Source organism: Calidris pugnax, unplaced genomic scaffold (genome assembly GCF_001431845.1).
Source record: "Calidris pugnax isolate Ruff unplaced genomic scaffold, ASM143184v1 scaffold95, whole genome shotgun sequence".
In the NCBI taxonomy this organism is placed as follows: Eukaryota; Metazoa; Chordata; class Aves; order Charadriiformes; family Scolopacidae; genus Calidris; species Calidris pugnax.
In genome coordinates, this window is record NW_015090885.1 from 10,122,984 (window position 1) to 10,137,858 (window position 14,875).

Genomic DNA, 14,875 nt, shown 5'->3' on the forward strand with positions numbered 1-14,875 from the left:
CCACCACAAAGTACAAATATTCACAGGAAGTCTGAAGGTAAGTCTCCTTAATTTCAAAGTCCTTCTTTTCATGGAAAATATTTTGAACAGGGAGAGCAAGAAAACCCCAAAATAACTGTCCAGGAAGAGTTTTCCATTTTCATGTGAAATTTTTGTTTTTCAGTAAAATCCTTTACTGCAAGACTCTTCTTACAAGAAAATTTCAACCCACTCTACTCAATACATTTGTGCAATCCAGGTGGTAATATATCAACACACAAGGAGACTGTGGCACGTTTAAAATTTTGTTGAAAAAGGATATCAAGACAGGGTGTCGCATTCATGGTGCAACTGACCCCTTATCTGCTTCTATTCATGATGCAGCTGCACAGACATGCACCATGCCATCAGCATGCCTGCAAGCTCTTGTGGCCATCTGCTTCTGCCATCAGCATGCCTGCAAGCTCTTGTGGCTGTCTTGTTTTCAACATCTCCAAAAAGATTTTAGACAATTCACATTTTCATCGCCTGCATAGTAAGCGCGTGAAGCAACGGAGCTCGAGACATAATGTGTTCCTAATCAAAGTCTCACTGGGACCTACCCTCTCAACCTTTCCTCCATGATTCAAGCAAAGTCCCACTTCATAGAAAAGTCAAACTTTTGCTGTTTTTGCTGTTCTGCTGTTTTGAGTTTTTCGGGTTTTTTTTGTTTGTTTGGTTTTTTGTTGGTTTTTTTTTTTTAATTTGGTGAGCAGAGAACCATCTATCAGGACTTTGGCCTGCAATCACTTCTGAGGAGCTAAATCTCTTTGTTAACTAGCATGAGGATGTAGCTAACTTGTATTGACCCATCAGCAGTGCCCAAGCAACCAGTAGGAGCTGTTTCACTGCCTACATCTTTTTCCTGACATCTACTCTGGGCCTGACAGTTCCCTGAGAGCCTCCGGCCATACCCTCCCCATAGTCCTGCAAGAATTCCCCAACCTTGTTGTTAGATTTAAAAGAGTGGTTATAGAGTTAATGCTTTACGTAACACATGCTTTAATACATCTGTTCTTCTCCATTACTGTCTACCTTACACTCTTCACCTCGGCCCAAGCATCAACAGGTTTCATGCCTGACAAAGCACCAAAGGGCAATATTTTAGTCACAACACTTGTGAACAGGTAAATAAAGTGTGCAGCCAGCAAAGGTCTTTTAATCTGATACCACTCCTGTCCCAAGAGCTACATTTTTATAAGGCACACCTCAATTGCATCACTTGACCAATATCAGATCCTAAGTCAATATTTGTTCCCTGAAACTATGCATATTATTTGGCCACGTTTTGCCTATTTGTATTTTTCAGATGGAGAATAGCTGCTCACAGGAAGGAAACTACTAAAAAATAGGAAAACTAGAGCAGAAAAGCAAAAAGATTACATACAATCTCAGCTCACAAAAGTTACTTAACTTTTGTTCTTTGGCATACTTGGTTTCATTTCAAGTTGCTGTTTTAGACAACTCCAGCTATCTCATACCCAAACTACTTCTCACCGAAATCAAAACAAGCTTCATCACTGCCAGTGTTGGCACGTCCCTCCGCTCCCCAAACCTTCAGTACAGTTGCTGTCCAAGTCCCAGAGCTCCATGCTGAGGGGCCGCCACGCGTTTGCCTTTTTAACTTGAGGGATGTTGGGAATCTGTAACTCTGCCAGAAAGCGGACTCATTTGTTATTAACACAGCCCATATTTAGCCATGTGTCTCTGAAGTAAAAAGCACATACTTTCTTCTTAACAAAGCCCCATCTCCACGCAGCTGAATCCCCAGAGACCTCTGGATCCCATTTTACATGGCCAAATAAGGTAAAGCAAGAATTTGAAAAATGCAAACCTGGCCTGAAATCACCCACAACTTTGAGGAACTATTTTTGGATTTTAACCTTTTGTTAAACAGGCTGCAAGGCCTTCTTATTACTTTGCCCTGCATATTTAACTTCCAAAAAAGTATTTTAGAAGACAAGTGAGCTTAAAGAGATGAAGTGGTGGGAGACCAGGACTGAGAACAATCCTGATCTCGATACTGGAAGCGATACTGAAGCTTCACCCAAAATAAAAATGGTGTGATTTGCCAACAGAGAATGAAAGGACATTCTCCAGAGTAGAGGCAAGCACTCTTCTGAAACACACACAGGAGGGAATGCAGTAGACTATGTAACAGCTGAGTGTCCCTGAGGATTTTAATTCTAGCTTCTTGTTGGACTTCACTAACTTCCTTCTGAAGGAGTAACCAGAGTTGTCTGTCTCTCTAACAGATTAAACTATTAGGCATTTATGGAGAAAAGGTGGGATGAATATTCTGTGACTACATGTAAAATACCTTCTTTGTACATGTTTCCTAAAGAGGAACTCTGAGTTGGTTTTCCTCTGTGCCTCTTCAACCACGAATACATTACCCCTTGTCCTCCAGCATTCTATGCTTCACAAGCTGCCACGTCCGAGAAGCACACAGCTGTTTCATGGGAACCAAGAGATCAAGATCCCTATTATGAATGTGCATTGAAACTGAAAGCATCTGGGACACTGGAAAAGCAAGTAGCTTCCTACCATTCCAGCTGAAGTACAGGTATGCTGGAGTTACTTAGCTTTACATACAAGTGCAAGAAAATCACCATGGAGACAATGGACCAAATCATCTTTCAAGGGGGGTGGAAGAGGCATAAGTTTCTCAAAAAGCTGAAAGTGAAAGCAGAAACTCAGAAATTGATTTTTGCTACTTTTTCCTAGCTTAGTGAGGAGTTATAAGAAGGCATTGTGGGACCAAGAAGCTTCTCTTTGCTTCCCTGAGAAATGAAGACATGGTCATACCACAAAGCATTTTCTTTTTTTGATAATCATCAGTATAATGTTCCATAAGGTGACTAATGCTGACTCAGCACCTCACTTAGCTGACTAATTTTTTGTGGAAGCACGACACCATTTGAGTTATGTCAGCACACTGCTTGTTGGTCTCATTCAGATATTGAGGAAATACCCTGTATCCACGCAGAAAAAACAGTTTAAGATCATTAGGGAAAAGAAGCCATTATTCACCTCCAAAAAAACCATGTTCTACAGGAGATTAGTGATTGAACTGTTAATATGTTAACTAATCCCTTTAAGCATTGTCATATCAGCAGCACTCAGCCTGCTTGCCCAAATTAAAGGTAGAAGAGCAGCTTTAAAGGTTCTCTTTCCCAGGAAATGATCCCAAATAAAGTTTAGCAAAGTGTAAAACCAACAAGTTTTAAAATGAGAAAGATGTACCTTTTGCCACATAGCATACAAGACAGCAGGGACATAGGCCAGGTGTTCCAGGGTCACTGGGTTCAGAATCCCAAAACTGCAGACCCCATCGTACTGTTTTGTACCTGAAGCCAAGACCATTGCCTAAAGCAAAGAACCAAACAGCTACGTTGATGCAGCAGGACCACCTACGTTTCAAGTGATTAAAAGACTCAAGAGAAAGTTCTAATCCAAACCCATGAATTTTGGATAAATCAGCATAGGAGGAATCTGGAAGTTTTTCCTCTGTGGGCAAATCATATTGCACATCATGTGGGCCCACTTCTGTTGGTCATGCCAACAGGAGAGTTTGGGAGTAGGTAGGAACTAATAGATTTTTAAGAAGCGTGACAGGTGATTTTTTTTTTAATAGTTAAAATCGTGAAACTGAAAGGCTCCAACCTGAACACTGCCTGATTTTGGGGTCTTCCTCAACCACAACACTTCTCAGTTTGAAGAGTAGTGTAATGCTCTCTAGGTAAAAATTACTGCAGTGATTTTAATAAAGCTATGAGTCTGAATATCATTTTGAGAATTGGAAGACTCAAACCCAACTTTGCAGTAGATTTTAGCCCTGTCCCACTCAGTGTGGGATGAGGAAACAGACACAGAACCACCCCCCTGCCCTCCAGTCCTGTGTGATGGAGACACCCTCCTGCCTTCTGAGCTAATGCTGGTATGAAGCACCAAATCCCGAAGGTCATATGGACCCTCTCCCTGCTTCTGGGAACTTAGGGTCTGTGGCCTCCTGCATCCTCACCCCGCAGGTGACATAGCATGCCAAATTGGCCAGGACCCAACTCTCCTGCCTGCAGCTGGGATGCTGACCTGCAGAGCAGGGCTCCACGGGGAGGCCCGAAAGCTGCACCTTTGCCAGATGGCTGACGGCCAAGGCAGCTCCTGCGCCAAGCCCCAGCAAGGAAATACTATGGAGGCTCCAAATACAGCTTGAAATGAGATGTAAATCTATAGAAGATTCCTCTTGTTTTTTCCACAAGGTTTTAAAACTGAGCATGGTCCTGTAAAGTTCTTCATGTCAGCTGGGTAAATTTGTACATCTGCCTCTAATGTAGCAGAGCTCAGGGGTGGAAATAAGGTTGAGGTCATGATTTTGTTTAGGTTTCAACTCACAGCAAGCCAAAATCAGGACACCTCTTGTGAACTGAAGGCCCTAGAGTTATTGGAAAGCTTTAGCCACAGTCACCTTATATTCTAGAAGCATTTGGTTGTTTTTTGGTTTGTTTTTTTTTTTGAGCTCAGTCAAGCTGAGGAAGACAACCATGCCATAAATAAGGCTTCATAACATAATCAACAATTGTTTCACTATTTAGTTTAACTCAGGATTTAAAAAAAAAGAATAAGGCCATGTGAAAATACGGATTCTATATTTATATAGACTTGGGAGATGGGGAAAGAAAAAGTGGCTTGGACTTATCCAGATACCACATCAGACTCCAGGTCCAGGACAGAGTTGGGCAAAGTTTCCAGCAGAACCAGGCTCTACCACATGCAACCATTAGCTGCTGTTATGGAAGGAGGCTTGAAGGGGGAGCAGGGAGTGGAAAGTGTTTGGGCAAGAAGCAGCAGAAAAATCTTCCTATAGCTGGTCATCTCCAGAACCTTCCCAGGTACATGCCATCAGCAGCCCCACGGGGTGTCCACAGAAAGCTGCCTAGGCCGGTTCTTTGATTCTCATTTCATATGCTACCACACCACATACAACCCTCCCCAGGAAAACCACATGAGAAGAGAACAAGATCAACACAAAAAACCCTAGCCAACCCTAGTCCTACTTCTACCCGGAGTGAATGAAGTTAAATAGAACTTTGTGTACATTTCCTATCTGCGTGCTTTGGTACAGTGCAGAACAAAAGGCAACTTTACGTTTAAATTATTCTCTATAAAGCCTATTCTTTTCATCAGGAGGAAGGAATGGATTGAGGACACATTTGAAAATGTTGCCTTGGGACCAGGACTGTACACATGCTAAAGTTCAGGACAGGTTTATATGACAGGCTTGGGAGGTAGACTGACAAATCTGTCAACTTTTTCCCCATACCCCGTCTAATGCTCTGTGTGCTTGGCCAGGGCCTGGACCACAGTGTCCAAGTGCAGATCTTAAGTTACCTAGTCAAAGAAAACAGATTTGGGGTTTGGCTTCATACACCGTCCAGGCTGAACTTGAGCTGGCTTTGTTTTGTCACGGCCCACCTCCGTTCCCTATGGCTCTCCAGGCTCAGCGCTCATGGGGCTTGTGCTCCTTTTCCCTTCACACGCTTGGCCTCCTTCGTCCTTGCATTGGGAGGTTGCAGTGAGGGCCCTGGGTAACTTCCCTGCCATCTGTCTTCTCGTGCAACTCACAAGAGTAACACTCTCCAGAAGAAAATGTGCTTGAAAGGAAACTTTCCTTCTTGTTTTTTTTATCCATCCTTCACAAAGCAGCAATGTGGAGACAGGAATCAATCCAGAGAAAGTAGCAACACTAGCCAAGAGGTATCACGGATTGGAAAGAAAGAAAACCAGAGAAACAGAGGAGACAAAAGAAAAAAAAAAACAACTAACACACATCCAAAAGACTGTTTTGTTTAGTTTCTGGAAAAAAAAGATCTTTAGCTTTGGGCCTGGAGTACATAATGGCCAACTCCCTACATTTGTACCCAGAGGGTGATCTGGGCCAAGGGGTCTCGGACTTGGGGAATACAGGGAGCTGGTGGGCCTGTGAGGGGGCCTGGACACCACAACACTGTTGTGAGGATGGGAATTAAAAGGTCTATGACAAAGGACAACATGGGAAAAAGCTGAGGACTGAAGGAGTTTGTTGGTCAAAGAAGTCTGTGAAGCAGCGCTGCAGCTTGCAGCCATGCTCCTTCTGAGCAGCAGAGAGGCACGCTTCAGTTTGCGGAGCTTCCCAGATGAATTGCAGTTACATACATGCCAGTTTATAGGCAGAGGAAATCCTCCTTTTATGGTTTCCATCCTCCCACTTGTTCCTCCTCCCTAGAAGTTTTCATCCTCTCAGTGGAGCCAAGCATGAAATGGTTTCAATGTGTGGTTGTGCTCCGAGAAGGCAGGGACCCTGGGGAAGGAGACAAGGGTGGGGAATCCACCATCATCACCTTTTCTTTTCCCTGTGACTCAGTTGCAAGCTATTCCAACAAGACAATTAACTCTTTTCAGTTCATAGCAATTTTTAAATGAATAAGTTGTTAAAAATAATTTTTAAAAGTATTTTCACATTCAACCGCAAAGATTAAAGAAAGCAGTTCTTTGCTGGTCACCTAAATCTGTATTACGAAGACATCTGAAAGGCATTTTATCAGCTGCTGAGCAGTATTTACTCATGAAACTGTTCTAATTGCTTTGGAATGTGCACCCTGGCTGCTGGAACAGCTCGCTCCTACTGATACCCTGAGCAAAGTAATACTAGCTCTTAGGACATGCCACTTTTACACAGCATTCATTCTTCATTCTCAAGGTAAACAGCATGATATTAAAAAAAACTAACAAAGACTTCATAAACGATGACTTCTCCAGAGCTGCCCTACATGTTTAAAAGAGCATCAAATCATCAGCACAGTAAATCATCACCATGACTGAAATCCTCACAGATCAGTGATTTAGTACTAAACCTATCTTGCAGCTGGAAATTGCATGGGTGAAAATTCATTCCTGGTGCCCACTAAATCAGTGCTGGAGTCAATATCTAGGATGGAAGGAGTGGTGTGACCTGGCCACAAGGAAGCCCTGCCATTACCTTGCAGCCTTATTCCCTCTTAGTAGTTAAGCAGTGGAGGTCTTGGTAGATGATCTACTCAGTCTTGCCTTAAGCTTCTAAAAATAAAGCCCAGGCTCAGCAACAGCTTACCAAAAAAAAAAAGAATTGGTAATAGCCCTATCTGCCTTTAAGGCAAAGCAAGCCCAAATACTGAGTCACAGTCTGGAAGGTGCTGTGGTTTGAACAGCACTGGCTCTTTGTCTGTCACAAAATCCTAGTGTACTTTACCCAGCAGAATTAGAAAAGCACAGAATAATTGCTGTTATACATGTTGATGTACACAACATGGAAAATAAAGGACAAATCACCCCAACCCTCCTAGCAGCAACGCAGAAGGGATCCCCTGTAGATCCTCTTTGCACCTACACCAAAACAGCCAAGCCAGTCTTGGTGCGCTGGGACAAGCTGTACAAGCAGACTGCAAATTTGTAAACTGCAAATGCTTTGAGCTGGTTTTGTCGGAGGTAGGAGTGTCACATCCCCACACCAAGCCTGGGCTAACAGTTCTCAGAAAAAGCAGCTTCAGATAAAACTTGGCCAGACTTGGGGATAAACACCCGTGGAAGCTGTTCAGAGCCCAGAGGCCTGACCCTGATAGTCCTTCAGTACGAGTCATCCAACACAAGGTAAGCACTCCAGTGTGAGTGGTGGTAACCTTAAGTTACCTTCTGCAGGAGGCATCGTACACACATTGAAATCCCTGCTTTGTGCAGACACAAGGACTGTGGTTTATTAGGTATTTGCTAAAAGGACAAGTAGGATCTCCATTTGGGAGCAGGAGGATCTTGGAGAAGGGTGAGGCAGGGTTAGAGGCTCTCAGCTGAGAGGAGAGAGGGCTCTTCTCATTTCTGACTCCTTCAACAAGAAACCTTCTTGAGTTTTCTACCCGACATCCTAACCCAGGTCTCCTCTGCTCCATGAGAGCACTGTTGGCAGTTCTTTCTGCATCTCCTCTCCAGAGGAGAGCTGTACAGGCACTCCTCAGCCTCCTCCACAGCTGCAGTCGCTTTATGTCCTGCACCTTTCCTTTCCTGCTGTCTGTCTCAGCCTGCCACTCCTGATGACCAAAGCAGCAGCTACATGCTCCTCTCCTGTCACTAGGGCAAGGGCAGATGTCTCCCCATTTCTTGCTTTCCCCTGCCTTCCCTCAATCATCCCACAGCTAACATTTCCTTTTGTTTTTCTCCCTACAGTTATTTTTCTTTTTTTTTTTGTGTGTGTAAAGAGCTTGTTTGTTTTCTTATTGGAAAGACTTTTTTGGCCTTAAAACAGCATGAACTTCTCCCTGTTTTCTCCTGCTGTGAAGGGACCTGATGTCAAGGAGAGAGCTTTGAGGCTGCAGAAGAAATCTCCCTGCATGACCTTTTTAATCATTGGCCTCCATTGCCTCAAGTCAACACCACAAGTGCCTTCTACTGTGACAATCACCATTTGTTGCTTAGGAATTAAACATTGACTAAACACATCATTCTGCATAGGCCATTGAACTGGAAGAATGTTTAGTGAGCTCAGCAGCTAAAGCTTTATTAACCATCTCTGGTGACCTTCTTGAGCAAGGCAAAGGCAACACTGTGTCTTTATCTCAAACCCTTTCCAAGTGTTCCTTCTCTAACTCCCACAAAAATGCCCACCCTCCCCCCCAAAAAAGGTTTGCCAGCAGGTAGATGTTAACTTATCCATAATCACCAAGCTATAAAGCTTACAGTCCACAATCTGCACTATTCCCAGTTCTCTCCAAACCAGTTGAGCACCACCCACAGCACATCTACTGCTCCTTCTGCCACACCAGTGAGCTTAAGTGCTGCACTCTAAGTATAAAAGGCTGATTGTTTTCCTTCCTTTAGCATGCCTGCAATGTTCAGGAGTGCTTTAGAGCACAGGTCAGCTAAAGGTGTGTTGAAACAGAACAGTTCCCAGACAGGAGAGCTAGTGGAATTTTACCACCACCAGCAAATCTACTCAGGATCCATCCAGCAGGATGATAACAGGAGTCCAAAAGAACCCTGGGGAAGGATATCCCCTCCCCATGTATCGAAACCAGTGTGAAATGTGTCATGGAGTAATTACATTCTGAAAAGAAGTCTGGAAAGCCTGCTAAGGTTCCAGCTTCTTGCTCTCAGGCATTTAAAAACCAAGCATGGAGAAAAGTGATACAAGAATTCCTAACATTATCTGAATTCTCCTTTTCCTTTACTTGGTGCATACAAAAGAGAAAAGCACTGGAAACAAGACCCCACGTTTCCCTCAGACTCAACGCTTATAAATTCTGCTCCCGTCAGATCAGGAAGGAAAACTCTGATGACTGTTAGGTGGTCTTTTGTGGTTGCTAGTCAAGAACACCACCACAGTAGGAGAACAGCTCTACCACCTCGCTGGAGCTGGACTCTGTCCCGTTCAGCAGCATCTTGCCAATGCTAATAATTTAGTAGGACTGTTAAGTGCTATTGAAACTAAAAGGCAGCTTTCAACACTAGTCCTAGACCAATCTGCTCTGGAAAGAAAATAGTCAGTCTGAACACTGTCTCAACCTGGAGCCAGAAAGCCATACCTAATCCAATTAAACTCTCATGGGGAACACAACTACATGTGCCAGCTACCTCCCAGTTAGGAAAACACCAGCATTAATTATGAGACTCACTGAGCAGAGTAGAGGTGTCCTGACCTACAGGAATCCAGCAAGACAGAGACAAGAGAGAGGTCTGAGCACAGGCTTGAAGTTCTTCACAGGAGACACTACCTACTCCTGTCCTACCACACAAAGGAGTCTTCAAGAAGAGTAAGGTGTGGTGCCCTGAAATGTTAGAGATTGTATCTTCAAGCATGTTCTTGAACCTGACTTCGACCCTGGGGGTCTGCATTCCCCAGGGAGGTGTGTCACACTTGCGTGTCCCACCTCCTCTTCCTGCAGACGCACCCCTGCACATCACAGAAGGCATTTTTGAGTCCATATGTAGGAGTTTGGTTTCGTTCTCCTTAGCCGAGAGCCCATGTCGGTCCACATATTTGCAGTCCTCAGTACTGCAGTAGGAGTCTCCCTCAAGCTGTAATGAATGTAGTGCCACACCTCTGATCCAGGCAGGTATAGCCATCACCACTGGAATTTTCAGCATATTAGAAGGTACTCAGTTTCCTTCTGAACAAACATAACAATGCAGTTTTTGGTTGGGTCTTTTTGTTGGTTTTGTTTGTTTTTTGCTTTTAGTTTGCCACTTTCAAAACTTGACATTTTGGCAAGGGGTGAGAGACCCATGAAAGAAAATCCCACCTGTTGGTTCCAGAGGCACCAAGGGTGCATGGAAACCAAGCCAAACAGGCCCAAGCAAAGGAGGCGGCAACTGCATGTCTCTAACCATGACAAAGCACATGGTGGAGACCTGGCACACCATGCTGGTGAGCCTCTGGATCTACCACCCTGTGCCCCTTGAGACAGGTATGTACTACTGCTCCCCTGCCTATTAAACATCACATTTCAGTGGTAAAGTGGACAGTGGACAGTAAAGTGGTAAAGTGGACAGTAAAAAGGATTTTCCTTCTCATCTTTTCTAGACACTCACAGCCAGCGGGGCAGGAAAACAAGGATTTTAAGTTGACTGCTTGTTAGCCATCTACAGAAGCACACAGATTTAGTGGGAGCTCCAGTGTCCTCCAGAGGCTTGATTTTCAGCTCATTTCCCTCATTCTCTGCTAAAAGCATCGCTGTAATAGCTTCTACAGCTTCTTTTGCTCTGAGTGTTGTAAAAGAACAGAGAACAAATTCACTGGTCAATTCTTTCATTTTACTTTTAGGTAAACAGAATTTCACTGTAATAACGATCTTGCGAAGCGGGCTCCCTGGTGCACGTTATTAACACTGCCTGCATTATCCTTCAGCCTTGGAAAGGAAACAAACCTAGCCCCAAGACAGGAGGAAGGAACTAAATGCAGAAGGGAAATTAAGCTACTCAAAAGTTCTTTTTCCTGGCAATAAACACAAAAGGAAAAGATTGTAATTATCTAGTTTATTGCCATAAACAAGCAATTTTTTAGGAGTCCAGTTTTTAGTAATTCTTTCTGGGAGATGGCAGTGAAATAACCATCTGGGAGCACAATAACCACTGTGCATAAAATCCAGGTGGCATGAAGATGGCACTGCCAAATCTCTTTCCAGTTACAGTACTATGAAAGCAAACAATTACCTCTAGGAGTTACTAGGATCCTCCAGATTATATTAACTGTTGCTAGTGCAAGCTGCCCTTGCAGCAGCCTTGCTCTTCCTTTGGGGACATCTTTCAGAAAACCTACACTGAGTTTCAGATTCATTCTGAATCTTAAAGCCTTGAAGGGTATCTCTGGTTTCAAGTGTTGTCAGCGTTGTGTAAGGCTGCACAGGGGGAAAACAGCCTTGAGAAATACTGGTTCATCCCTCTATAAACATGTTTGCAGCGTGCAACAAAGGGGGAAGCCTGGTGAGACAGCTTGTGTCATTCATCCTCAGACAATCCTGTTAATAACGGCAGTTTTCAAGGCAGATTTGTGGAGGGCCAGAAGGGGATTATCTTTGTGATACACACTTTTTGTTGTTGTTGTTTTGGCAATCACCAAAGCACATTTTCCAGCAGTAACCACTGGATGACCAGGATGAGTTGGCTGCTTCTAAAGCTTCAGAGTTCAAATCATGACTCCTTTAAGAAATGCAAAGCTAGAGAAAAAAAACTGTTGGCATTTGAGATATTTAGGCTGAAATACTAGCAATTGTTATTTTTCTCAGGAGAAATGCCTGGCACGTGTATTTTATTTGCTGCCAGTGTAGTCTTTCAAAGGATGCAATCAAGTCAAATTCAGCACTTTTGTAGACCTGGAACTGCATTTAACATATCAGATGAACTTTGTACTGGATGTGATTCAAAGAGCAAACTTTGTGTAATAATTTGTTCTGTCTCAAAAAAAGCCCCAAACCAAAAGAGCCTTATTTTCCATTCCAAAGGGCAAGTTGCAGCACTATCTCTACTGCATACCTTTCCTCCTCCCTTTCCACTGCTCCAGCCTCTCTTTCTGAGGATGCTTTTTGTCTCTTTCTTTTTTGCTCTTATGATTTTAGGTTTTTCCATTTCAAGCTGGAAAAAAACCCCAGGAATACCAAAACCCAACCCTTAGCTCAGTTGCTATGAGCAAAAAAAGAAAAGTGAATACTCAGTAGCAGAAAGTTCAAGAAAAATATTTTTACCATCCTTAATTCTCATTTACACAGACCTCACCAAACAAACAATGTATGTTTTTCTCCACCCAGTCTGCAGATGATGACTTTGATGCGGGGAGGAACATCCCCTCAGGCAGTCTTTTATTTCCCTTTTCTTAAAGCCTATTTGCAAGAAGCAACACGATAGAAAAAACTCCACTCTCAATTGCTTCTGTACTTTACATTCCCAGATTTTCAACCCAAGAGGAATTGGTATTAAGCGTTACAAAAACATCAGAAGTGCCAAAGTCTGTTTGCAGTACAAAGTGAGGGGCTGGGGGGACAGAGCTCAGCCTGCTGTTTGTGTGCCCCTCTTCTGAGCGACCCAAACAGTATTTGCCACAAACAGTATCAAAACTTCCTCGTGATTAACCAAGACGAAACACCAAAGGCATCTACAGCTCTGATCAAACACAGAAGTTACCCTTTCAAACCCAAGCGGGAGATACTATCTGGGCTTTGCACGCACCAGTCAAGGTCAGTTTGTTTGAACTGACCTTCATCAAACCAACTCATTTGTTGTTCAGCATCTCCCAAGTCACCAGAAAGAAATCTTTCAGAGGTTCATCGAGCAGCTAAGGTGTCTGCCTCAATTACAAAGGGACAATCTGCACCAAACATGGTGTCATACAGTTTCCACTTTATGCAACTACAGACTAGCTACCTTGATGCTCTAGTGCCTAAGGTACCACCAGGTGCTTCCTTTCTTCCACCGAGTAACTGCTCACTGCAGATATGGGAGCACAAAATCACCCCTGCACCAATTCTGCTTCTAAATTAGAAACCAGGCTAAGCAATGGTATCTTGTAACAAAGCCGTTTTTTAAAAAACTACTGAAAACAAACAAAAAAATAATCACAAAGCCACCAAGAGAAGCATTTGCCCTCTGAGGTACTACCTAATTCACAACCATATGGAATTTCAGGCCATAGGTAATTATGCTGAAAACTTTTTAATTCACAAATTTGGCCATGTAAACAGTTTGGCCACAGGCACACGTTCTCACTGGTTGCTGAAAGGAACAGTACCTACTCACTGAGGCCAAATTTTTGTTGAACCTGCAGATAGAAACCTATACAGCTCAGGTTCCCTCAAGCAGACACATCATCCTACAAGTCTTCCTGCAAGGTATATTAATTTCTACTGAAGATGAGATATACAAGAAGATAGGAAAAACAGCCATCCATTTCCTACGTTAAGCAACCATTGCTTTAAATTAAAAGCAAGTCTTTAAACTGAGGGAAAGTTGATTTTAAGCACAATCATCTTAACAGCTTATCTATACAGCAAGTTACCTGTTAATGATCCTGGTCACTCTCACTGTCTTCTTCAGACGACTCCACTTTGTCTCGAGTTCAGGCAGTGGCACTGCTACCAGCTGAGTAGAACAGAAACAAGAATCAAACTCTGGATCCCCGAGATCAGCAGCTGGACTCATTAACCAGCAGTTCAAAAATCAATTAGTTTCCTTTTCCAGCATTTGCTCACCTAAGAACTTGACAAACTAATCCTGCTTACTACATTTAAATCGGAGAGAGGCTTTTGGGTCAGACGCTTTTCTAGTCTAATGAAAATGGCCGGTGTGTCACCTAACTGATGAGAAGAATCGGTGACCTTACCATTACTCAGCTCCAGAGCCTGCCAGCATTTTGCTCACCTTCCAGCTACATGTGGAACAGGAGCAGCTGGCAGCAGCCACCGGGTGTTCAAGCTGGCTTTCCTTCAGACAGCACAGAGGAGTTTGTCCTCCACTGCTAAACATCTGCACGCAGGTTCAGCAGTATCTCCTACAAGGCAAATACCAAGCCACGTGCAATTGGGGACTGGCTCTGTTTGAACAGCTAATCACAGCTCTGCGGCAACGGCGGAACTCGGTATAAAGGGCGTGCATAAATTTGCCACAGAACATGCGGGATTTTTTTGCAGTCTCATTATACACTTCATGTCAAGGTATCTACTTCGTGCATACATGTGCATGTACATGCCCGTGTGCCCTCATGGAGCATTGCTGAAAGGCACGCAGGCTGAAAAAAATAATCTATTAAACCCCCTAGGGAAGCAATATGATGAAATCATGCTCACTCTTCCAACTGAAATCCCCCTAAGGTAGATGATTCCTGACCTGGGGAAACAGTATCTGGAGGGGGGGAGTGGAATAAAAAAAAAGAGTACTACTGCTACTGCAAGCTATTTAGCCATCAACTTTTTTTTTTTTTTTTTTACACACACTGGCATCTTATGCTATTCACATCAGCCTTATACTGCCTAGGTACACATTCTGTAAAAACTAGTGGCACACACCCTGCCTACAGCACATTTCAGAGGAGTTACTGAGACCATGGCCAGCTATGTGTGTGAGTCACTGTTAAGTTAGTCTCGCTTGTAAACACTTACCTTGAGGTCTGAGACAACAGGAAGGGACACCAGTGATTAGAATCTGAACTTCCAGCTCTACCTTTAGGATTTAAAAAAAAACAAAACACAAACCACCAAAACCCACAGACACAGCTCCCATCAGTTACCAGTGTCTGAAAACACAAGGGAATTCAGGTCATCTGTTCCCCGTTCTCCCTGCCCCTGGTACTCCCACATTCTCAAGATGG

General features: G+C 43.5%; 1 protein-coding gene across 4 annotated transcripts in view; it reads right to left on the bottom strand.

Moving 5' to 3' along the window:
* The window catches only part of PHLDB2 (pleckstrin homology-like domain, family B, member 2), a 127,464-nt gene extending 113,434 nt beyond the window's left edge, over window positions 1-14,030 (bottom strand). For all 4 annotated transcript variants that reach the window (XM_014947334.1, XM_014947330.1, XM_014947333.1 and 1 more), the window contains exons 1-2: window positions 13,892-14,030; window positions 13,568-13,650 (exon numbers count right to left, since the gene is read on the bottom strand). The gene's annotated coding sequence lies outside the window, so the exon portion shown is untranslated. The remainder of the gene's footprint in view (window positions 1-13,567; window positions 13,651-13,891) is intronic.
* Window positions 14,031-14,875: the final 845 nt, after the last annotated feature.